At 38.1% G+C, this 27,069-nt stretch overlaps 1 pseudogene; it reads left to right on the forward strand.

The window, feature by feature from the left end:
* Positions 1-451: 451 nt before the first annotated feature.
* The window catches only part of LOC112413694 (zinc finger protein DZIP1-like), a 151,869-nt pseudogene continuing 125,251 nt past the window's right edge, over positions 452-27,069 (forward strand).

Raw genomic sequence — 27,069 nt, forward strand, 5'->3', positions numbered from 1 at the left:
TGCTGTGCATGGGTTTTCTCTAGCTGTGGCGAGCGGGGCCTACTCTTCGTTGCAGTGTGCAGCCTTCTCATTCTGGTGGCTTCTCTTGTTGTGGAGCACGGGCTCTAGGCACGCGGGCTTTAGTAGTTGTAGCATGCGGGCTCAGTAGTTGTAGCTCGCGGGCTCTAGAGCGTGGGCTCAGTAGTTGTGGTGCACAGGCTTAGTTGCTCCACGGCATGTGGGATCTTCCCGGACCAGGGCTCGAACCCGTGTCCCCTGTAATGTCAGGTGGCTTCTTAACCCCTGCACCACCAGGGAAGTCCCTGCCGTGATGTATTTTTGAAAGAATTTGAAGATATAACCAGGAGAGTGATTGAAATGATGTAGCATAGAATTGAACAGCACAGGAGGTGACCAGAAAGGGAACTGATATACGGGGAGAAGTTTTAAAGGCCCAGAAGAAAGGCCGAGAATGCCCATGGAAAAGGGTCAGGTCATCATGAGAACACAAAGTGTTGAGATTTTGTCAGGAAATGGGGTGTTCACTTCTACTATTTCCGAGGTGGATCTGTTCCAGTGTAGACGAAGTTCAGGGCATGGTAAGGCAGCAGATGAGCAAAGGGACATGGAGGTGGGAGTCTTTGGTGATGAAGAGGTTCAGAACCTGGGAAATAGAAGGCTGGATGGAGATCCTGAAGTCAGTCAGAGGATGGAGATGACGGACATAGAGATGACGTGGACCATGACTCCAAGGGCTCCTCAGGGACTGGGGAGGAGGGACCAGAAGATCAGGTAGGAGAGATGCAGACATGACCCCACGCTGCATCTCTCCCTGCATCCATGCCACTGGTGACTGTAGCCCTTCCCACCTTCCCAGGCAGAAGAGAAATCTCTTCCCTTCCCCTTGAATTTGTGTCGGTCTCATAACTTGCATCAGTGGACGTATGGAGTGTGGTGCAGTTGATGGTGTGGAGCCAAGGCCTCAAAACCTTTGACTGCTTCTTCCACTTGTTTCTCCTGGTTCTTCCCAGCTCCCCCCGCCAGCCCTGGCTAGTCTGCTGCACTAGTCCACATGGAGCAGAAATACACTGTACCCTCTGAGGTCGGCCTGGTCTAGTCATCCCTCAGGCACCCTCGCAGCAGGAAATGAGTCCAGCTGAGACCAGAAGAAAACCCCACGTGAGCACAGTCCAAGTCGCTGCCCTGCAGAAATATGAGTTGTGTAAATGAGTTTTGCTTTAAGCCACTAAGTTTTAGGTCAGTTGTTATGCAGAGAAAGCTAACGTGTAAAAATGACTGTGACAAGGAGAAACAGAAAACAGCAGAGCTGAATGGCATGAGCCTCAAAGAAGTCTTTTCAATAAAGATTACGACAGTCGGTTTAAAAGGTTTGGAGACGCGCTGTGCGACATTTGATGGCATTTTCTCCACCCCTTATGTGGGACACTAGTGGGAGTGTCATGAAAATAAAAAACTAATGTGTTACACAGATTCTGGGAACTCCAAATACATGTTCAGTTACACAATCACTCATTAAAATTTAAAACCAGTTCTCGTATTTTATATATGATTAGAGTGAGATTTATGAGAAAGGAGATAATTTACATTTAGCGACACCCAGCCCTTCATCTGAACTGGCCTCTGTGTCAGATCCCCTCCAATTAATTGTTCTTCTGATGCTGGCCCCTCATAATGTGCCCCCCTCTTCTATTAGTACTAATCTCATTAACATTAGAAATCATGTCTTATCCTTCATTACCTCTCATAGTACCTAGTTCAGTGATGTACATATATAAGCATACTCAGTAAAATATTCATGGTTTACCTCTAAAATAAGCATGTAAGTAGTATTCACCTTAGAAGTAGGTTACAAATTAGAAAGTAGTGAAAATATTAGAAACAAACAAGATATTTTCAGTAAAAATCTTAAAACAATTATCCTATTATCCTGTTTGGTAGAACTGTTTTAGCATCAATGATGAAAGACAGGACATTGAGGACCTAGAAATTATTTCTACTTGATATATTTCATTCTCTAGAGTCCGTCATTCTCTATACAAGTTCCGTATTAGGCCACTATATGGTACCTGAACCTTTCTCAGACTGATTATTAATGCAATTATTTAAAATTAGCATAATTATGACCATATTTCCTTTCAAAAATTTTTTTCTAGAACCTGTCTCTTCAACCTTGGCTTAATTTATCTTGGTTCGGGGATCCTGGGTTTATGCTGATTTGACCAGTTTGTTCTGCAGAGCGGATCCAGTGTGTAACCTGAGAGTGAACCTGAGTCCTAATTATCCGTTTTTGTAAAAAGTTAATGCTTCACTGTGTGTTTTTCCAGGTACTGTATTACCTGAAGTCCATCTCTGAAATCTGTAGCAACAGGAACGAAAACACACAGGCCGGCCCTGGGTAAGTAAGTAGTGTTTGCGCACTAATGAGGGCTTTTCCACCCAGACCTGCTTTCCTGAATGCCTTCTTCCTGAGATGGTCTTAGAGCACATCCCTGTTGTAAATTCATGACAAAGTCTGGTCTTTGATTTTAGGAGAGTAGCTTCTTAGGAAAGTAAAATATGGTTCCCCTCTGCCAGTGGAATAAATAGGAGACAGGACAGAGAAAAACAATGTGACAAGGGGCTAATCTGCAAGATGTCAGGATCTTGTGTTTTGACTCTTGGAAGAAAATTAGCAGTCGTCTGGACTGAATATGTTCTGCATGCAAATGCAGCAAGGTTCTCCCTTTTATTTGTTTGGAGAATTTCAAGAAATGCCAGTCTTCACTGACATGAATTCATAAGACTTGGCAGTGCATGCACTACTGTTCCTGCCAAAGAAGATTGTTTTTTCCCACTTTCCATTTTGGCCGCTGTTGTGTTGGATGGAGTGCGCCTCCCAGGAGCCGGGAGGGAGCTACAACCTGGAGGCTTTGTTTGAGCACTCAGAGCCCTTGGCCTTGGTCTGGCAGAGCCCTGCCTTCCTTCTGGGAGAGATTCAGCTAATGGAGAGCAGGAGATGAAAGGGAGAGAGCCGATCAAGGGGAAGACATTTGAGGGCTCTACTTAGCAACAACTTTGGGGGAAAATGAATAACCAAAATGCTCCAGGGTACACTGAGCATTAAAACTGGGTAGTTTGTCCACAAAAAATGGCACAATTTACATGGACAGCTCTTCTGGGTTTTCACCTGTCCAAGCATTTTACACTTCCCTTCCACCAATATTTTTGTCTCAGATCCTTAGAACTCTATTGAACAGACTGTCATTTATTCTCATACAATTAATTTATTCATTCATGACCAACTCAGAATCTAGGCCTTAGTGTTTATGAGTTGATTAATCAGATGCAGATATCTGTAAGTGAAAGGTTTTAAATAACATTTTCCAAGGCAACAGCTTCTGAAGTTGAGCACAAGCGTTTCACCTTGGGATGTGCCACAAAGGAAGCCCAGAAACTAGCCATTTCACCACCTCTGCTCACGAGACGTGGTGCTTCTCACTCAGCCAGGCTTCTGCATTTTTTTTCTTGTTTTTTAAACTGAAGTATAGTTGATTTGCAATGTTGAATTAGTTTCAGGTGTACAGCACAGTGAATATATAGATTCTTTTCCCTTATAGGTGATTACAAAATATTGAGTATAGTTCCCTGTGCTCTACAGTAGGACCTTGTTTATCTGTTTTATATATAGTAGTGTGTACATGTGAATCCCATTCTGCTAATTTATCCCTCCCTCTCCTTCCCCTTTGGTAACCATAAGTTTGTTTTCTATGTCTGTGGGTCTATTTCTGTTTTGTAAATAAGTTCATTTGTATTTTTTTCAGATTCCACATATAAGTGATATCATATGATATTTGTCTTTCTCTATCTGACTTACTTAACCTAGTGTAATAATTGTTAGGTCTGTCCATGTTGCTGTAAATGGCATTATTTCATTCTTTTTTATGGCTGAGTAATGTTCCATTATATATTATCCATTTAGGTTTCTTCCATGTCTTGGCTATTGTAAATAGTGCTTCTATGAACTTTGGGGTGTATATTTTTAAATTATAGTTTTCTCTGGATATATGCCCAGGAGTGGGATTGCATGATCATATGGTAACTCTGTTTTTAGTTTTTAAAGCAAGGCTTCTACTAACAGATGTTGATTGAGGAGCAAACTCATGTAAGTTGTAGGATCATATGAACCCTGATTTTAAAACTTCTTCAATGCTTGTTCAAATGTCAGATGTATAGATTCAGTTGTTATTATATTTGAAAAGTTTCAGAGATTATTTAAGTCTTCCTCTTCATTTCTTAAATTTATGTTTATTTATTTATCATGACCAAAAAATGCATAACTAAAATTCCCCTTCCCAGCAGTTTCCAAGTGAGCAGTACAAAACCTCCAATTACACACACACACACCAGGTAGCAGACCCTAGAGTTGCCTCCGCCCTTCATGACTGGAACTTGACAGGAAGGAACAACTCCTCACCACCTCCTTCACCAGCTCCACTCCTCATTTTTCCAGAAAAGGATACCTAGGCTTATATGGGTTGGATCACAAACTCAGATTCCTGTATAGCTAATACGGACAGAGCTATTATTCAAATCAAAGCTTCTTGGCTCATCTAAAGTCACTATGGCACCCTTACAATAGGTCAGTAAAAGAACAGAAACGGGTTTCTCTCCGTTCTGACACGAATGTAAGTTTTTGAAGGAGTTGGGTGAGTATATTGTGTGTGTGTGTGTGTGTGTGTGTGTTTGTGTTTTGCGTGTGGAGGGAAATGTCAGTTTGATATATCTGAATATAAGCATGTGGAGTCAAGTGGAAAAGGAAAGTGAGTAAAAGGAAGGCAGGATGCAAGGCAGTGTGGTTAGTGCACACCAGAGCTGTAGGAAATGCAAGGTTTTTTTTTTCTCTTTCAAAGCACTGTGGCATCTTCACGGTGAAAAACATGATGAACATTCAGGATCTCCTGATTGATAAATACTTATTGTATTTCCACTCAAGCAATGATGGAGTAGGGACTCACAAAGAAAAATATTCCCACCACCAAAGATCTAAGAATTCTGACTAAAATACCAAAAAGATAACTTTAAATATATAGCTGAGCACTTCAAAATGTTAGGAAAACATACAAGTCTCAAAACAAAGAGGGGGCTGCATATCAGTCTGCTAATGAGGCACTGAAACCACTTCTGCTGTGAGAAATCTTCCTGTCACCAAGTGCCGCACACTTCACTGACCACACAGGGAACAAGAGACAAACACTTGGTCCACATAATGGGTAGGGGGGAGCGGGGGGGGTGGTTTGTAACTGAGACTCTCATAGTATTGGAAGGCTCAGCAAACTAAACTCTCAATGGAAGGGCAAGGTAGAAAAATATTTTCTAAGCAAAGGAAGATTGGTTGATCTTCACCTTGATTCTGGTGTAAAACAAAAAACATTCTAGATATCTGCTCTGAAAATTCACAATGACAGTTTTACTCTCACAAAGGTCTGAGATTCCAACCGTTACCACCTATGTGCTCTGGTAAACCTCCAGCCTAGAAATATATTTAATGTAGGCCAGGTGCAAGGTAGGAACACAGGGAAATTATCTCCATAGGTATCACTACCCCACCCAGACACTTCAAGATTCTACTTATCAAAGTCACACAAAAATAAGCTCCCGATTAAAAATTACAAGACATATGAAAGAAAGATACCACTAAGGAGAGACAGCCAAAAGACAAACAGAACCCCTCAAGGCTTCAGATGCTACAATTAGTGAATACAGGTATAAAATAGCTATATAGGATATGTTTAAAGAAATAAAGCAGGGATGTGGAAGCCTATACATGTATATGAGAAAAATAAAAAATGACCAGGTAAATTAGAAAAGAAGAAGATAGATGTTCTGGGAACGTGAGAACATAATTTAAATTAAATTTCAATAGCTAGATTGCAGACCAAAATTAGTCTCTGCTGAAGAGAAAATTCATGGATTGAAGAATTTAGATGAAGATATTAAGAAAGAAGCATGTGCATACAGACAGTACAACAGGGGAGAATGGTCAAAGTTCTTGACAAACAGACTGTAAGTGTCTAACAGGATTCTGACTAGAGTTCTAGGAGAGAAGAAAGAATGTGGGAAGAGGAGTAGAATTTAAGGAGTAAAAAAGATGGAGAATTTTCCAGAAGCTTCAGAATTGGGAAATAAAACTTATAATCAATATAAAAAATGTCAGAAGAGATAAAAGAAAAACCAGAAAAACAAAACCAATAGAAATTACAATAAAAAAAAAATAAATGTTTGTGAACTAAGCTTGCTAGTTAAAATTTTTTAAAAATTGGGTGGGTTAATAACAAAAATGAGTTATGTGTTTTTTATAAAAGACACAACTAAAATAAGAAGTATATTATGATTGAAAGAAAATGACAGGTAATTACACAAAAATAGTAGGCAAATATCACATACAAGGAAGCTAAATAGATATTTTAATATTAGACAGAATAGGCTTTGAAGCAAAACCATTATCAGATATAAGTATGTCCAACACACATGATAAATTACACTAGGAAGATAACTTAAAATCTGTATGCACCTAATATAATTTCTTAAATTATGCAAGGCAAACATTAGGGAACTAAAAACAATAAGGAAAAATTCAGCACCTTAAAGTGAGTTTGTAATACATCTTTCAGTTTGGTATATCTAATTGGTAATTCAAGCAAACCCCAATGAGAAAGTTACAGAATACTTGAATGAATAAATATGTAAATAATAATAATCCTGTAATAATCCTGTTTAGAATATCATACTTGGGACTTCCCTTGTGGTCCAGTGGCTAAGACTCTGCGCACATGCTGCAACTAAAGGTCCCACATGCTGCAACTAAAAACATCTCTCATGCCACAATGAAGATCCTGCATGCGGCAACAAAGATCCAGCATGCTGCAACTAAGACCCGGTGTAGCCAAATGAATAAATAAATAAATATTTGAAAAAAAGAATATCATACTTGTTACCTGATGATAGATACTCTTTTCATGCTTCATTTTTTTTTATATTATTTTTTTTTGGCCACTCCCCACAGCATTCAGGATTTTAGTTCCCCAGCCAGGGATCCAACCTCTGCCCCCTGAAGTGGAAGCACAGAGTCCTAACCTCTGGACCGCCAGGGAATTCCCCATGCTTCTTTTTTTTTGTGCGGTATGCAGGCCTCTCACTGTTGTGGCCTCTCCCGCCGCGGAGCACAGGCTCCGGACGCACACGCTCAGTGGCCATGGCTCACGGGCCCAGCCATTCCGCGGCATGTGGGATCTTCCCAGACCGGGGCACGAACCCGTGTCCCCTGCATCGGCAGGCGGACTCTCAACCACTGTGCCACCAGGGAAGCCCCCCACGCTTCATTTTTAAAATCAGTCTTGTGCTAGGTTATGAGTCTTAAAAACTCATTAATATACATAATTAATTTAGAAATCCATAATAAAGAGATAACTTTTAAAAACCTCATATGTTTGAAAATTTTAAAACATTTTAAACAAACTCATAATAAAGTAAATTACTATGGCAACTAAATGAAGTAATTAATATGTTAAAGCTTACAGTATTAGAAAGAAGCTTTCAGACAAAATCTTATCAGAAAGAAGAGGAAAGGTAGAAAATTAATGAGCTAGGAAACAAACAAAAAATTAGAAAAATTACAACAAATATAGCACAAAGACACAGAAGACAAATTTAAAAATAAGAATAGATGTTAAGGAAATAGAGTACAAAACTTCAAAAGAAGCTAAATTTATTCTTTAAAAGGACTAATAAAATTGATAGAAATCTAGTAAGGTCAAAATAAAACAGGAGAGTAGGCAATATAAATTTAAAACATTAGGAGATAAAAAAGAGGGACATAACTGTAGATACAACAGATTAAAAACAAGAAATCATGTACAAACTTTATGGTAATAAATTTTAAAACTTAGAAGAAAATAAATGTCTCAGGTAAAATATAAAATACCAAAACTGACTCAATATGAAATAAATTAAAATGTCCCATAATACAGAAATTGAATTAATTGTTAAATAGTTTTTCCCCAGGAAAGAGCAAGCTTAACTGATTTTATATGTTCATCAAATATGTGAGAAATGCATTGTTAAATCTTAGCCAAACCTTAAAATAGAGAAGAAAAAAATAAAAGAGGAATCATGTCTCCACTCATTTTATGAGGTTTGCACAACCACAAAACCCAAACCAGAGTTAATATGGGAAATAGCAATTAAATGCCAATCCTTTTATGAAAATAGCTTTAAAAACCTTAAATATTACTTTAATATTCCTCAGCAAGTTACAGAAGAATATTAGCAACTCATTCACTTATATAAAGTTCAAAACTGTGCAAAATTGAACTGTTTTAAAATATATGTATGGGCTTCCCTGGTGGTGCAGTGGTTGGGAGTCCGCCTGTTGATGCAAGGGACGCAGGTTCGTGCCTTGGTCTGGGAGGATCCCACATGCCACAGAGCGGCTGGTCCCGTGAGCAATGGCCGCTGGGCCCCTGCACGTCCGGAGCCTGTGCTCCGCAGCGGGAGAGGTCACAACAGTGAGAGGCCCGCGTATCGCAAAAAAAAAAGAAAAAAGAGAGAAAATATAGGCAAACAAGAAAGACCTAGAATAATAGATTGGGGAAAATTAAGAATAGGAAACCTTATTCGGAAGGTCATTTAATTTTGAACTTATTTATATTCTTATCAGGGTGGTAAAATTATTTCTTTAAAAAGCAAGAAAATAGGCACAAAACTTGGGATAATGGTAATCTCAGGGGAGGGGGTCACACAATTCAACATATTCTAATTCTCAAACCAGGTGGTAGATATGGGGTTGCTTGTGTTATTATTGGACTAAATGTATATAAACCCTTTTGCAATATATATTGTTTTCTTTATATATGAGTTATGTTATGTAAACCAAAAACTAGAACTCACAATAGTAGACAAAGCAGGTGGATTTGCTATGTTTACTGGTGATAAGTCTAAAAAATTGACACCAGCATCTCTGAACATTGTGTGATTAAAATAAGCTGATACCTGAATCTCCTTTGTGGACTGAAAACATAATAATAATAAAATTGAATGAGCATCTACATTGTCTTATGGTGAGAACAGCGACCCTGAGATTCTCACTTTATCTGCTGTGAAAATGCAACATTAACAGATGATCAGGGAGAATGATAAAAATGAATATTCTTTAGAGGGTTTTACTTAAGAGATGAAGGAAAATGTTTAGTATACGCCCATCATCCAGGTTCAAGTGTAGACCTTGGAGACCCAGATATTCTTCAAAATAAAACACTAATTTTGTCGTAGAGTTTGAGATTTGGTAGCAGTGCTGCCAAGAAGGAGAATGTGTATGTGTGCAGGGGGTCGGGGCTGAGAGAGAAGCTCATTGATATTCCTGCCAAACTTCCAATCTGTTAAAAAAATAAACCTGTACTACAGCAAAAACATTACCATATGTCATCTTAAACTAGAAATTATTCGCAACACTCCAGCATTTCTTATAATTGCATTTACTACTTACATTAATTAACTTATTATAAGTTTAAATAGATTTCATCTGGAATAGCTTTTATTTGGCATCTTTCATAAAACTGTATTTATGCTGAATATTATTCCTTCTTACTTAATGATGCTGCTTCTCATTTTTACCAACACAAGTAACTTCTTGAGATAAGCAAATATGCGGAAGGAAATTTCTCATTATCACCACATGTAATAGCTTTTGTGAACAGGGGAGTCAGGAATGATGAACTGTTTCGACAAAATGAATCATTTTGTTTAAATCATTTAGTCATAAGGTCCATGTATAACATATGCCTTCAGGAAGCTTTACTCACAATATTTTTGCTCTGTTGCCTGACTCCTGTAATTCACCATGATTTAACCCTTCTGTTTCAGGTCCTTCCTGACTCAGCCTTGCGGATGAACTAGTTAACTATTTGCATACTAATGCAGGTTCAAGAACACTGAGAAGTACTGGCTAGTTAAGAACTTTTCTCTATTGAGGGTGAGGACATTGCTTGGCTCTGCCCATCTTCTTTCTTGTCTGTAGGGAAATAATGTATGCAAAGGAGAACAATGACAGTCCATAATTGCTCTCTTCATACATGGGCAAATTTAGCTATGGTTACAATATAGAGAATTCCTGCATAATTAAATTTTTTCCCCTAACAGAATAAAAACTGTCTCATTATCACTTCATATAAACCAATGGAAATATGCTTTCCTTCTGACATTTTATAGGAAACCAATCTCCAGCCAAAATATAAAAGAGCAAAGTTACTTCACTTGCAACCTCAAGTTCTATCATTATAAAGAAGAATCATAGCTTTTTACTCTGTTGCTGTACATATGTACCAAATATTGAATAACATTTCCTTACAATAGTGCACCAGCTAGAATATTGGCCAGCACATCACAGCAAAATTTGAGGACATGAACAGTGGATTCAGAGAACTAAGGTTTCAAATCCATCTCCAACTCTTATTAAATGTATGGTATTCATCAAGCTGCTTTACCTGAGACTCAGTTTCCTCATCTAGAAAATGGGATTAATCTACCTGTACTACAGAAATATGGTCTGTGTTAAATATGCTGCTATATATAAAGTACATATTGCTTAACCTGTAGAAAGGGCTCAATCCAAGATAAATTATATGTGGACTTCTACTTTTGGTGTTGATGGTCTAAAGCCCTAACAAAACCCCTTCCCTAAAGAAAACAACCATAAAATGCAGGCATAATAAAAAAAAAAATCTGAAGACAATGAAGAATGATCAGAACTAGATAGACTGATGGAAGGGAGGAAGAGATGGGGATGAAATAAGCTCCCAGCTGTGGCTTTTCGCCTGGAGCTAAGTGCACTTGAGTGGTAAGACACAATGGGAAATATGCATTCTTCTGAACGCATCAGAAGAAGCCTCAGAAAAAAAATATAGCCTGGGAAACCATGATGGCTTAAGAGAGTGAGGAAATAATGGAAGAGGAAGATCTGTAGAAAGAATCCCATAATTTGGTCTACCCATATTTATGGTTGTCTCCTGAGTCACGTATTTGCAGAAAAGACTAAAGTATTTCAACTAAACATAAAAGATTTGAATTGACACTAGAGCTGCTGCCCAAGAAATAGAGTTTGTTATTCAAATCCTGCAAAGTTAATTGTCTGTTGAAACAAAAAATAAAACATTTATCAAAAAACCCCAAAACAAACAATTTAGATTCTCTACAATTAAATATTAATAGTGTGTAGGATGCAATTAAAAATTACTTGGGGGAATTCCCTGGTGGTCCAGTGGTTAGGACTCGGTGCTTTCACTGCCATGGACCCGGGTTCAATGCATGGCCAGGGAAATAAGATCCCACAAGCCATGTGGCGTGGCAAAAAAAAAAAAAAGGAAAGAAAGAAAGAAAATTACTGACATGCAAAGAACCAAGAAAATAGAACACATTTTCAAGAGAAAAGAAAATCCACCTATTCCAACACTGCAATGAGTAAGAAACTGGAATTAGCAGAAAAGCACTTTAAATAAGCCATTTTAACTACCCTAAATGAAGTAAGGTAACATATGCTTGAAGTGTATAAAAAGGTACAATACCCGAGCAGAGAAACAGAAACAATAAAAAAGAACAAAACAAAAATACTACAACTGAAAAGAAACAATATCTGAACTAAAAAGTTCACTGGATGCAATTATAATCAGCAATCAGAGATTCAGAGGAAGGAGTAAGTGAACCTGAATACTGATCAGTAGATGTGAAGAACAGAAGAAAAGATGACTGAAAAAATATGAACAGAGCCTCAGGAACTTTTTAGATAATACTACACAGCTCAGTATACATGTAGTTAGAATTTCAGAAGCAGCACAGAGAGAAAATGGAACAGGAAATATTTAAAGGAACAATGTCTACTATTACCCCAAATTTGATGAAAGACAAAAATTTATAGATATAAGAGTCTCAATGAAGACCAAGCAGAATAAACACAAAGAAATCCAGGTTGAGACACATTGTTGTCACATTGCTGAAAGTCAAAATAAACAGAATATCTCAAAAACAGAAAGAGAAAAGGGAAATTTTATATACAGGAGAACAATGCTCTCACTAACAGCTAACTTCTTGTTAAAAATCAGTGAGAACAGATAAAAGTGGAACAATACTTTAAAATAAAAACTGAAAATTTAAGAGTCTACATACATTGAAAATATCCTTCAACAAAAAAAATCACAAGTAGATAATTTTAGATAAAAAAAACCTAAGAGAATTCATTGCCAACAGTTCTTCACTATAAGAAATCATTACTCAGATTGAAGGTAAATCACACCAGATAGAATCTTGGATCATCAGAAGAGAAGGAAGAACATTAGAAATGGTAAATATCTGGTTAAATAGAAAACAATCAGTACATTTTAATTTTTTGTCCCTCCTAGCACTTTCGCAGAAGAGCTTAAAACAAACACAACAACATGGCCTTGTGAGGTTTATATAGTATATCAGTGTAATACATAAAGTAATTATAACATAAGGGATGGGGGGTACAGATTTGAATATTGGGGCAAGCTTTCTATATTTTTAATGACTTGGTACAATATTTACTGTAAGTGGAGTGTGAAAACTTACAGATGTATATTATGATCCAACCACATTTTTAAAGATTGAAAAGCAGTATAGCTGAAAATCAACAGTAAATTTAAATTAAATTCTAAAAGCTATTTAAATATTCCTTAAAACACATGATGGGGGGAAATAAAAATAGAAGAGACATAGAAGAAACAGATATTGAAATTATACACCTAAACCTAATGGTATGAATGACTACATTAAATGTTAATGGACTAAATTTTTCAATAAAATACCACAAAATTTAAAAGTATTTAAGTAAAACAAGACCCAAGTATATGTTGTCCATAAGACAGCAAACTTTAAATTACAAGACACAAATAGTTGACTGTAAATGCATGGGAAGTATTTACCATGCCAATAGTAAGCTTATGTGTGTAGGAGTAACTATATAGAAATCAGAAAAAAATTACATTTTTAATATGAAGAGTATTAATAGAGACAAAACATTTCCTAATAAAAAGTGGTTAATTAAACAAGAAGACATAACAATCATTAAGTATCTATGCAATCATTAAAAGAGTTGCAAAATACAAATAGCAAAAATTGACAGAATTGAACACAGAAGTAGAAAATTCCACAATCATAGATGGAGAGTGTGTTAGTTTCTTAGGGCTTCTAGAACAAATCACCACAAATTTTGTAGCTTAAAACAACCTAAATTTATTTTCTTACAGTTCTGGAGTTTAGACGTCTGAAGTCACGGTTTCAGCTGAACCATGATTTCTCTGCACGCTCTAGGGGAGAAATATTCACTTGCCTTTCCTGGCTTCTGGTGGTCCCTGGCATTCCTTGGCTTGTGGAAGCATAATTCCAGTCTTTGCCTCCATCTTCACATGGCCTCTGCCCGCTGTGTATGTGTTCTCCTTTTCTGTCTCTTACAAAGACGTCTATCATTGGTTTTAGGTCCCATTCTAATCTAGGATAATCTTATCTCAAAAGCCTTACCTTAATTATATCTACAAAGACCTTTATTTCAAATAAGGTTACATTCTAAGGTTCTGAGTTAACATCTCTTTTGGGGGCCACTATTCAATGCACTAAAGAGAATAAATGCCTCCTCTCAGAAATTTGTGGTCAAATTAGGGGAAAAAATAAGAAAGATATAGAGGATCTGAACCATCTAATCAACAACACTGACAATTTATGTTTATAAAACATGATACCTGCACAATATAAAACATGACACATGCAGATTACACATACCTTTTAAGGGCACATAAAATATCTATCAGACTAGATCATATGCAGGGTCATAAAAATTCCATTGATTTAAAAAGATTGAGGGACTTCCCTGGTGTCATTGGTTAAGACTCCACACTTCCACTGCAGGGGCTATGGGTTTGATCCCTGGTCGGGGGACTAAGATTCCACATGATGTGAGGCGTGGCCAAAAAATTTTTAAAAAAAAAAATTAAATAAATAAAAAGATTGAAATCATTCAGGTATAACATCTAACCAAAATGCAATTGCATTAAAAATTTACCAAAATAAGATAATGAGGAAACCCCAAATATTTGAAAATTCAACAACACACTTATAAATATTCCATGGGTCAAAGAAAAAAATCAAAAAGGAAGTTAGAGAATGTTTTGAATTGAATGGAATTAGAGCAAAAATTTTAGGACACAGTCAAAACAGTGCTTGGGGTAAAACCTATTATTTAAATGCAGTGCATATATTAGAAAAAATAATGATTTCAAGTCAATGATCTGGATTGAGTTTATAAAATTAGACTAAAATAACAATTAAACCCAATTAAGTAGATAGAAGGAAATAATACATATAATATTTTATAATAGTAAAAATCAATGAAATTTTAAAAAGGAAAAAACAAAAGAGAAAAATCAGTGAAACAAAAGCTGGTCCTTTGAGAGAATCAATAAAATTGATAAGCTTCTAGCTTAACTGGTTAAGTAAGAAATAGAGAAGGTACATATTGTCAAGATCAGAAATGACATAGGAAACGTCACTATAGATCCTGCAGATATACAAAAATGTGAAAATATTATAAAAAAAACTCTTGCCAATAATTTTGACTGCCTACATTAAATGCACAATTCCTTGAAAAAGGCTGTATAATAAAACTGACTCAAGAAGAAACAAAAAAATGAACTTGAATAGCCTTCTAGTGATTTAAAACATTTAATTTATAATCAAAAAGAAGACATACAGATGGCCAAAAGACACATGAAAAGATGCTCAACGTCGCTAATTATTAGAGAAATGCAAATCAAAACTACAGTGAGGTACCACTTCACACCAGTCAGAATGGCCATCATCAAAAAGTCTACAAATAATAAATGCTGGAAAGGGTGTGGAGAAAAAGAAATCCTCCTACACTGTTGGTGGGAATGAAACTGGTGCAGTCATTATGGAAAACAGTATGGAGGGTCCTTAAAAAACTAAAAATAAAGTTACCATATGATCGAGCAATTCCACTCGTGGGCATATATTCAGAGAAAACCGTAATTCGAAAAGATACATGCACACCTATGTTCACAGTAGCACTATTTACAATAGCCAAGACATGGAAGCAACCTAAATGTCCATCAACAGATGAATGGAGAAAGAAAATGTGGTATATTTTTACAATGGAATATTACTCAGCCATAAAAAAGAATGAAATAATGCCATTTGCAGCAACATGGTTGGACCTAGAGATTATCATATTAAGTGAAGTAAGCCAGACAGAAAAAGACAAATATCATATATCATTATATGTGGAATCCAAAAAAAACAAGATACAAATGAAGTTATATACAAAACAGAAATAGACCCACAGATATATGAAACAAACTTATGGGGACTTCCCTGGTGGTCCAGTGGTTAAGTGGTTAAACGGTCCCCTCATTTCCACTGCAGGGGCATGGGTTCAATCCCTGGTAGGGGAACTAAGATCCCGAGTGTCGCACAAAACAAAAAAGCAACTTATGGTTACCAAAGGGGAAAGGGTGGGGAGATAAATTAGGAGTTTGGGACATAACATAAACACACTAGTATATATAAAATAGATAACCAACAAAGACCTACTGTATAGCATAGGGAACTATACTCAATATTTTTTAATACCTATAAGGGAAAAGAATCTGAAAAAAAGATATATATCTTTGTATAACTGAATAACTTTGATGTACACCTGAAACTAACACAACATTGTAAATCAACTATACTCCAATTAAAAAAAAAACAAATAGGGCTTCCCTGGTGGCACAGTGATTGAGAGTACGCCTGCCGATGCAAGGGACACGGGTTCGTGCCCTGGTCCGGGAAGATCCCACATGCCGCGGAGCAGCTGGGCCCATGAGCCATGGCCGCTGAGCCTGCGCATACGGAGCCTGTGCTCCGCAACGGGAGAGGCCGCAACAGTGAGAGGCACACGTACCACAAAAAAACAAAAACAAAAACAATAACTTTTCAATAAAAAATTGTTGAGGTCCAGAAATATTATAGGAATAAATACTATCATTCTTACACAAACTATTCAAAAAGAAAGAATAAGGGAATATGTCAGCTTACTTTATGAGGCTAATATTACCCAATCAAATCTTTCTTTTTAAATAATGAGAGCATTTAATTCTTTTTTAAAAAATTTATTTATTTTGGTTGCACTGTGGTCTTAGTTGCGGCAGGCAGTCTCCTTAGTTGTGGCTCACAGGCTCCTTAGTTGCAGCTTGTCGGCTCCTTAGTTGTGGCATGCGAACTCTTAGTTGCGGCATGCATGTAGGATCTAGTAGTTCTGGCTCTTGGGCTCTAGAGCGCAGGCTCAGTAGTTGTGGCACAAGGGCTTAGTTGCTCCGCGGCATTTGGGACCTTCCCGGACCAGGGATCAAACCCCTGTCCCCTGCATTGGAAGGCGGATTCCTAACCACTGCGTCACCAGGGAAGTCCCACCCAATCAAATCTTAACAGGATTTTGGAAGAAACTGACAAGATAATGTTAAAACTTACATGGAAAAAAAAAATATATATATATATAACAGCCAAAGCAGTTTTGAAATAGAAGGACATGATTGGAGGATTTATCTTATACGATTTCAAAACTTACTATAAAGCTTCAGTAATCAAGACAGTAAGAACAGACATAAAGATAGGCATGTAGATCAACAGAATAGTGTAAACAGTATAGACAATCCAGAAATAGACTCACCATTAAGTGAACAATTGATTTTTTAGAAAGTGCCAAGATAATTCAATTTGGAAAAGATATATTTTTCAAGAAATGTTGCTAGAATTATTGTATATCTGTGTGGATAAAATTAACATTGACTCTTAACTCACACCATGCACAAAAAATAAATCAAAATTGTTGGTTGACCTAAATGTAAGAGTCCAAGTTATTACATTTCTAGTGGAATATATAGCATAAAATCTATGTGGCATTGGCTAGCAAAAGAGTTCTTATAACGGACCTAACAAAAAGGAAATCAATGAAATGATAAAGTTTATTATAATAAAATTTTTATTTCTATGAGACACACATTTACAAAAATGAAAAATTAAGATATTAACTGGCAAAAATATTTGCAAAACACATACTGACAAAGAATTTATCACTCTTCTCATGAAGGGAGGCAGGAACAACTGACAGGAATACGTGTCCTGCTGTGAGGAACTCTCCAGAGAAGGAAGATTGACCACAGGGATCTTAGGAGTGTCCTCTGGGAGGTGGAACAAGATGGTGACACAGGGCAATGGAGACTGCAGAGAGCCAAACACAATCAGAACTCTCAGCTGGGGCAGGAGCCGCCTTCCTTCCTTGAGATGAGACACCCTGAATCCCACCACTGTGGGAGAATTGTTATATTAAAGTGTGGGTGTATTAGTAACAGTCTGGGTTAGTAGAGCTTTCAGAGTCTCCTGGACTCATCCTTTCCTAGGACCCTCTGGTTGCTTCTTTCAAGAGTGATACTGCTGATGAGAAAAACACAAGGGGCAAGACTGGCTACATAGTATGTGCACCCAATGCAAAATGGAAATGCTCTGCTTTTTGTTCAAAAATTATTAAGAATTTCAAGATGGCAACCCGCCCCCCGGCCGCCTGCATTGAACTGCGTGTGAGTTCCTCCTAGGACTGAGTCCATGTAACTGTACAGATCACGTGCTACAATGCCAGTCCTGACTTGCAAATAGGCTCCCAGTCAGAAGCAAGAGGAAGATCGGAATTCTATGCTGGAATGTTTCTCAAATGTGAGTGCTTAGCAGAATCTTCTGGGGAGCGCTGAATTAATGAGGTTCCTAGGTGCCCAAAATGAAGGTCGTGGGGAGGTTCAGGAACACTTTTTTAATTTGCCAGGTGATTCTGCTGGGCAGACAGGTTAGGCAATCAGAGCTATATAGGTCTCATAATTTTTTTTTTTTTTTTTTTTTTGCGGTACGCGGGCTGTTGCGGCCTCTCCCGTTGCGGAGCACAGGCTCCGGACGCGCAAGCTCAGCGGCCATGGCTCACGGGCCCAGCCGCTCCGCGGCACGTGGGATCTTCGCGGACCGGGGCACGAACCCGCGTCCCCTGCATCAGCAGGCAGACTCTCAACCACTGCGCCACCAGGGAAGCCCCCTAGGTCTCCTAATTTATATGAGATTTGAAGAGGTTTGAATACTCATCTCATGTTGTTCAAACTGAAAGATCTTTACAATCGTATGTGATGATTATCTCTTTAATACTAAGCATAGGTTATTACAATGAGTATATTGGATCATTATGCAAGTGTTGGAATAAGCTAGGGATGCTAAATATCGTTTCAAATTCTGCACTTTACTTTTCAGTCCATTCTTACTAACCAATTGACTCCTACTGAAACACCCTTTTCCTTTTCCTTAATCTTCACTTCCTTCTGCTACTTGGACCTTGAAAAAAATCTAGTTTTAAAATATTTGCATGATAGTAGCCCTTAACGCTGTTTAAAACTCTTAGATGAGCCACTAGGTCCATAAAAATATTAGTGAAAAATGTAAATCCTATCCAAATGCCTGCAATCCCAAATACTGGTATGTAAAATAATACTTAGGTCTATGCCTGGTAACTGATTCACTTCAAACTACCAAGATCATCAGAAAATATTACCTAAAATTTAGTTTTAGGTTTTTAAAGTATATTTTAATTCTTTTTTAATCTCTTGTGAGCAATATAATTCTTCATTGGGCTAGACTAGCAGTAATTCTCAGTGTCAGAGGTTCCTGAGCACAGTCAATTAGGCAGACATAGACTGACATCTTAGAACTTGGCCTTGAGATGGAAAATGATACAGTGTGAGATACACAAAGTAGTCAAGGAGTCTTTGGGACTATTGATTAAGCTGCTCACAGAACACACTGGAATCTAACCCAGCCCAATCTGTAGAGATCAGCTGTGTATTCTTCCTGACATTTTCTTATTTCCTTCATTTGGAAGCAGAGGATAGACAAGAGTAAAAAGGATATTTCTCCAGTGCTTGCTTTCCAACAGAAAATGCAGTTTAAATATATTTCTTCATGGCCAACTCTGTTTTGTTAAGGTATGTTTCAATTCCCCTCAGGGCTACTTGGTTTATTTTCCTTGGAAAAGAATGAAGGGAGGAAGGCGTTGTATAGCAAGCAGTGGCCTCTCTAGCGCAAGGGCCAAGTGTGCTTCCTGCCATCTGCCTCCTTCCATCTCCTGGTGCTTGTTAGGAACCTGGCAGCCCTGGGCAGAGGCAGAAACCTAGCAGGCCTTGTTGTTGATTTGTAAAAGCAGCTTGATTTTTTAGTTTTGCCAAGCAAGTCCCCTGGGGTAACGACGGAAAGACTACTGAAACTCTTGGTTCACGAAAGTACAGGGGCGAGAGCTTAAACTGAGAAGGCTACTAAAACAGTGGGACCTTCAAAACCAACCTGGTCCCCAGCCTCGAATCTTGATTCATTGTTGCCACCACCATACACATTCAGTGGTGAATACTGATCAGAGTCTGCAGTCTGGATCAGGGCTTCTTGCTTCCCTGTCTCCAAACCTCCACTTAGAAAAAATGGGTGCGAATCCTCCACTTACTCTTTTTGCTCAGAAAACCCCAGATTCCTATTTGCAGTGTCTACTAAGATGCACGTTCTTAGAACCTTTCAAGTGTCAGAAGAGCTCAATCTTTCCCTTCAACCTAGCCCACGGCTGCTGGTCTTTACCAGTTGGGAATCTGTGTCATCTGCCTCTCACTTCCCTCCCGCGAGTCTCAGGTCCTCTACATAGAGGAGCTAATACTGTTCCACTGACATCTTAAAATTGAGAAAGGAAAGGAAAGGATACGTCTCACCAAAATGTTCCTGAGAGAAACAGAGGAAAAGACATTTACTTCAAACTACAAATAGAGTCATAGTAACAGCAATGATATTAACCATCTAAGCACATAGCTATCTGAGATTCTAAGATTTGGATTTGTGGGTCGAGAACTTATCCAGAATATTGAAGTAGAATTTGTTGAAGTGGTTTAACAGCAGCCTCACTGTCTATAGAACAAGGATCATAATTATATCCCCAGATTTTATTTTTATACCCAAACATTTGGAAAAGCACTGCCTTCCTGAAGTTCCCCAGATGAGACATTGACATTACTGTACAGCTCTCAAACCCCAAATGTCTCAGTAATGGTCTCTGTTCCAGACCAGTTGCCCTGAGTTTCTCATCCTTCAGGTGCTGAAAACCTGTCTGGCAGCAAGACCAGCAGCCTCGACATTTTCAGCTTGCGTGTCCAGGGAAGCCCCCTGACTTCCAGACTTCCTGCTGGTTAGACAGTGCCCCCCCGCCGAGACACTCAATTGCCATGTGCTCTGGATCCACTTCTCTCCAGGTTCCCTGAATTCTCAATCATTTTAGCTCAAAGACTTCCAGGATGAAACCCATCATTCCTCGCATCTCTCCACTCCTCAGTCATTGTCAGAAAAACAAGACTCTCAGATAAATTGTCATCATGTAGATTCATGTTCCCAATTCCTTGTGTAAATCATGTGTTCCACCCAAACTCCCAGACCTTCCTCCCCAAATCTTCCACTTAGTTCTCTTGGTCTGTTAAAAGCAAATTCTGTTCCTTTAAGCATTCACTTCTGTTTATTATTCCAATGGAAACTTAGTTGTCCCCTGAGGACACTCCTTCCCTTCAAGTCCTAGAAAATAAAAGCTTTTTCTTCTTTTCTTCCCTCATGCTTCAAGATGTGCTTGTGGATTTGATAGGATCCCTGCTTCTATTTGTTACTTCCAGAATCTTCTGGCCTTTCAAAAACAGAAGCTCCTTTGAAGTGTTTGTTGCCAGTCTTTATCATTTCCTCTCCTCGTCAGTGTGTTCTACCATCTCTCAGCCCCTGTCTTCCCCTTCCTGGAAGCTTGGTGATCTCAAACATCCAGATATATGACTCACCTAAAACTCTGGCCCCTCAGGTCCTTAAACTCCATATCCTCAGTGAACTTTTTCTCCACCTCATCTCTCATGATGCCAAGGATCTCACAAGGATCCAGATCTGGTCATGACCAATGACTGCATTGCTTCTGAAATCTTGATTTCAAATATGAAGACAGTCTTGGACTCTCACCTTTTATTTCAGAGCATTTATTGTACTATAACCATTCCAGCATTTTCACTGAGACTTCAAATTTGTCGATTCTTTTCACTACCCATTATCACCTGTTCTTCCCTCACTCTCACATTTAAGAAAGTCTTCTTAGACCTCGTGTCTAGCTCCTGCAATCTCCCGATTTACAGCCCCAAATTTTGCAAAAGAATTGTATGAAGTTTCTGTTTTCACTTAACCACCTTCTAATCACTACAGTTGGGCCTTTGTCCTCATCATTCTACTCAAAGAAACTTTAACAAAATCATTAATATTTGACAAAGCCAATGGTCTATTCTTTGTCCTCATCTCAGTTGCTTTTGGTAGTATTAATTATAGACATTCCTTTGAAAGCGCCACTTTGATCTGCTGGAGTCCCAGACACCATACCCTCCTCGTTTTCTTTATAATTTATTGGCTCTTCCTCTCAAATCATATGCTGGATAATTGTCCTCTACTATTAAATACTGGCTTGCCCAGAATCCTGTCCTTACCATTCTTTTATATGTTATACTCCTTTCTAAGTAATCTAAGACTCTCCAATGTGAAGTGTAGCCTGGGCTTCTCTCATGCATCTCAAATTCATTTGTACACTTGTTTACTTGAAATTCTATTCTGATGTCACAGAATCAACATAGTCCAAACAAAACTACTGATTTTCTATTAAAATTTCTTTTATTCCCAAACTCCCCATCTCAATAAACAATACTATTATTCATTCAGTATTTAAGTCCAAAAGCTAGAAATCATTCCTGATTTCTCTCTCTCCTCTACACTTATATTTAATCCTTTTATTATTGGGTTGACCAAAAAGTGCCTTCAGTTTTTAAGTAAAAATAAAAGACAAATCTTTCATTTTCACCAAGAACTTTATTGAACAATGTATTCACCCTTTCGTTCCACTACCTTCTGCCATTTTCCAGGCAACTTCATGATTCCATCTTCCCAAAACTTTTTATCTTTTTGAGCAAAGAACTGTGCCAGATGCCTTTTACAGTCTTCCAGGGAATTGAAATTTTTTCCATTAAGAGAATTTTGTAAAGACCTAAATAAATGGAAATTCAAAGGTGCGATGTCCGGTGAATACGGCGGTAAATCAGAATTTCCCAGACAAGCCGTAAGAGTTTTTGCCTGGTCATCAAACATGCGGTCTTGTGTTATCCTGATGGAAGATTACGTGTTTTCTATTGACTTATTCTGGATGCTTTTCGTCGAGTGCTGCTTTCAGTTGGTCTAACTGGGAGCAGTACTTGTTGGAATTAACTGTTTGGTTTTCCAGAAGGAGCTCATGAGAGAGGACTCCCTTCCAATCCCACTGTATACACAATTTCACCTTCTTTGGATGAAGACCGGCCTTTGGTGTGGTTGGTGGTGGTTCATTTCACTTGCCCCACGATCTCTTCCGTTCCACATTATTATACAGTATCTACTTTTCATTGCCTGTCACAATTTGTTTTAAAAATTGAATGTTTTCAAAAAATAAATATAATAAAAATGGAACGTTTTCATTACATTTAAGTGGAGCATCGCATGTGGAAATACGGTCAAGAAGGTTTTTTTTTGCTTAACTTATGAGGAACACAAACATCAAAGCGATGAACATGACCAAGCTGGTGCAAGTGATTTTCCACGCTTGATTTGGGTATGTTGAGTATGTCGGCTATCTCCTGCATGGTATAATGTTGATTGTTTCAGTTAATGTCTCGATTTGATCGCTATCAACTTCAACTGGTCTACCTGACCGTGGTGCATCGTCCAGAGAGAAATCTCCAGCATGAAACTTCGCAAACCACTTTTGACACGTTCGATCAGTCACAACACCTTCTCCGTATACTGCACAAATCTTCTTTTGCGTTTCAGGTGCGTTTTTACCTTTCTTGAAATAATAAAACATAATATGCCGAAAATGTTGCTTTGTTTTCTTCCATCTTCAATATTAAAACGGCTACACAAAAATTCACCAATTTTGATACGTCTTTTTTTAAATGCACGCTGATATGACAGCTGTTACATACAATCTAACAAAATTGTTTCCAATGAAGTTAAAGACAACTAAGTACTACTAGAGCCATCTTATGGAAAAAACCGAACAAACCTTTTGGCCAACCCAATATATCCGACTGGTTCTACTTTCAAAACATACGATAAAACATGACCACTTCACCATCCCTATTATTACAATCCAGATCAAGCCACCGTCATCTCTAAGCCACAGCCTCTTAACCAGCCTCCTTGCCTTTGTTCACCTCCCCCTTCACCTGTAAAGTCATCCTCCACCCTACAGACTTCCCTTCCAGTCACTCCACATTCAATACCCTGTAACAGTTTTCCACAGAATGCAGGAAAATATTTAATTTGTACCACGGTACTAACCCCATCTCCTTCCATTTTCCCCAGAATTTATTGTTTTGGCAACAATTACCTTAAAAGCTGCCTCTTGAACATGTCAGTGCCATTCCCACTCTAGGGCCTCTGATGCTCACCTTTACTTGTATAATTATTCTCTTAATGATCTTCATGTGGTTTCCTCCTTGCTCATAATTCCAGTCTCTATTCAAATGTTAAATTTTCAAAAGCAGGGCTTTCCTGGTGGCGCAGTGGTTGAGAGTCCGCCTGCCGATGCAGGGGGCACGGGTTCGTGCCCCGGTCCGGGAAGATCCCACATGCCGCGGAGCGGCTGGGCCCGTGAGCCATGGCCGCTGAGCCTGCTCGTCCGGAGCCTGTTGCTCCGCAATGGGAGAGGCCACAGCGGTGAGAGGCCCACGTACCACAAAAAAAAAAAAAAAAAAAAAAAATTTCAAAATCCTTCCCTGATCATTCCAGCTAAAAGGAGACATCTGCCTCCTGGTAATTCTGCATCCCAATACTGTTATCTTATTCACAGCCCTTATCATTACTTCCAATAATATTTGCTATTATTTGTGTGTTTATTAGTTGTCTACTGGCCCTTCTTACTATGATGTAGCCCCGCAAGACTCTTTCCTGTTACTGCTTCTTTTCAGGAAGTGCAAATTATGCCTGCAGAAACTAATAACGGTAACAACAACAATACGTAAAATTTACATAGTGTCTATATGTGCTGGGCACTGTTTTAAGGGCTTCTCATATATTAAATCATTTAATTTTCACGACTGTATGACATATCTATGATTTTTTTTATAGATAAGAAAAATGCACAGACCACACAACCAGGAAGTTAGTAGAGGTAAGATTCAAACCCAGGTAGTCTGGCCTCAGAGTCCAAACTCTTAGCCACTACACTGTGTTTTTCTGATTTATTGGCTGTCTGACTACGTCACTCTTGAAGTAAGGGTCTTGAAATTCATGCCTGTCCATATTTAATCTGACCAATGCTCCAAACTGGCCAGAATATTTCAGTGATACAGTCATTAAACTCTGTAAAAGCAGCTCAATATTGTTGTAGATCAGTGTTCCTCAAAGTTCGGTCTTAAGAAAATTTTACACTTTTAAAAAGTTATTGGGGGGCCTCAAAGAGCTTTTGTTTATATGGGTTATATCCCTTAATAGTTACCATTTTAGAAATTAAAACTGAGGATTAAAAAACAAACCTATATATTAATTAATTTTGAAATAATGATACCATTACATGTCACTATAAATAATATTGTAATGAAAATTAACTATACTGATAAAATAAAATAAATATAGAGTGCGAAGAAAAGCACTATTTTACATTTTTGTAACTTGCTTTTATGTCTTCTTCCATAGAAGACAGCTGGATTCTCAAATCTGTGTCTGCATTCAATCTGTTGTGATATTATACATCATGTAGTCTCAAGAAAACTTCACTGTACACTTGGGGGAGAATAAGAGTGAAAAAAGGAAATGACTTCTTAGTATTAATACAAGCAGTGTTTTGACAGATAAGATCACATTTTGAGAACTACTTTCCTGAACTGAATTTACACATCGACCTTCTGTTCCCTAATCCCCCAGGTTGTTCTCACTAAGGTAAATAACTAATTTGAATACTTTAACCTACATTTATGTTGACCACATTAATTTTCATTATTTTTTCCAGCTCAATCGTTCCTGCTTGCTAATGTCATTTTAAAATGGCTGTTAGATGCTATTGAATTAAATGCTCTTATAAGATATAAGCTGAATACATCAAGTTGCCATAAAAATTAAATAATCAATCAACTGGAATTCAGTCATTCATCCATTCAACAAATGCTAACAAAGTTACTATCGGGTGCCTGGTTCTGTTTTAGGTCTTGGGCTGCATAAGTGAACAGATGTAGAGAAAAGCCTGTGCCCTTGTGGGACACACACGCTAAGTAAGGGAGACAGACTGCAAAGAAGAGAAGATATGTAAGTGGCTCTGTTTGTTCATTTCTGTTTCCTCAGACCTTAATCACAAAGATGAGATCACTAGGCAACATTTAAACTAACTCCTGATTTCTGCTCTATTGAATGTACACAATGCCTTGCCTAACCTGTTGATTCCTTCCCTGGATTAGAAGGAATAAGAATAAAGAATTAAGTGGTTAAAGAATGGCTGCCTCTCTACCCCCAGCCTCCCCTTAACAAATTTGCAGGCGGACCACGCGGGCAAGAGAGCATCCAAAGGAAGATCAGGGGAAGTCAGCAGTCTGCACACAATGGAAAAATGATGAAGAATCTGAGCTTCTGCCTTAATGATTAACTGAGATTTTTTTCCCTTTAAAAATTGTTACGGCTGAGCAGAATCTTTGGAGTTGGTGTCCAGACATGAGTCCAACTTCTCCCCAGATTGCTGGGTTTTCTGAATAAAGCACTTTCCTTGCTACTGACACTTGCCCCTTGATTATTGGCTTTTGGGTGGCGAGCAGCTGAACCTGAGTTCAGTATCAGATACGGTATGTTCAAAAGTGGTAAAAAGAAAAAGACAAATGGGAGCCTAGTAAGGGAGATGCGGTGTGCATTTTTGTGGGAAGGTGAAATTTAAACCTGGGTGGTGAGAGTTAGTCTTATAGAGAAGGTGACAATGAGCAAAGGCTTGAAGAAGATGTAGCATTACCTGTGCAGATAAGTGGGGGAAGAAAGTTCTGTGAAGAGGGAGCATCCAGGCAGAGGCCCCCAGCAGCCCATGTACCTGGTGTCTGGGGAACAGCAGGAGGAGCGGCCCAGCACAGGGGAAAGTATTATGTGTGAAACCAGAGATGCCAGGCACCAGTCCTGTATGTCTTGCATGATGTTAGCTTTTATTCAGAGCAAAATGGCAAGTCAGTTCTAGTTTGGATTATGAATGTGTGCTGCATGGACCTGCACAAAAAGCATAATTATATGTGTCTTAATGTCTTGGATATAAAATTAAGAAATTGTATCAGAAAATTTCCAAGATTCTGACAGACTATAATTCTATGATACTAAGGCATTTTAAATGTAAATAAAGAAATACAAAACAACTAATAGAAGCTAAAATTATTAGTCACAAAACTGAAATTTCCATGAAGGTATAATTCAATGAGGATGTATTTTACAATGTGCAAATCGGAGAGACAAAATTAGCAATAGATAGCACAGGGATTCAAACAGTTAAAAAGAAAAATAAAGTCTAGTCTCTAATGAAGTAAACAGAAAGCAAACTGAGATGAAATTCAGAATGTTACTGATGAGACTATTAAGATCTATATATTATTTATTCATTCTTACCACAGGTAGAATATCATATCAATATCATATCATAAAATATTATAGTGTCTTAAAAGAAACTAAGTGTCCAGTTCTGCATATAAGGAGCTTGGAAGTCACCACTCCACCCTAATAAGTAAAAAGCTAAACAGACTGGAAAATTAACTCTTCCTGAATTCCCAGGGCAAACAGCTGCTCCCAAGATTGGAGAGAGAGACAGGCAAATAGAGGGAGTCTCAGCTCACCAGAGCAGATTCCAGTGCTGGGGTA

Source organism: Neophocaena asiaeorientalis, unplaced genomic scaffold (genome assembly GCF_003031525.2).
Source record: "Neophocaena asiaeorientalis asiaeorientalis breed wild unplaced genomic scaffold, Neophocaena_asiaeorientalis_V1.1 scaffold217, whole genome shotgun sequence".
Taxonomy (NCBI): domain Eukaryota; kingdom Metazoa; phylum Chordata; class Mammalia; order Artiodactyla; family Phocoenidae; genus Neophocaena; species Neophocaena asiaeorientalis.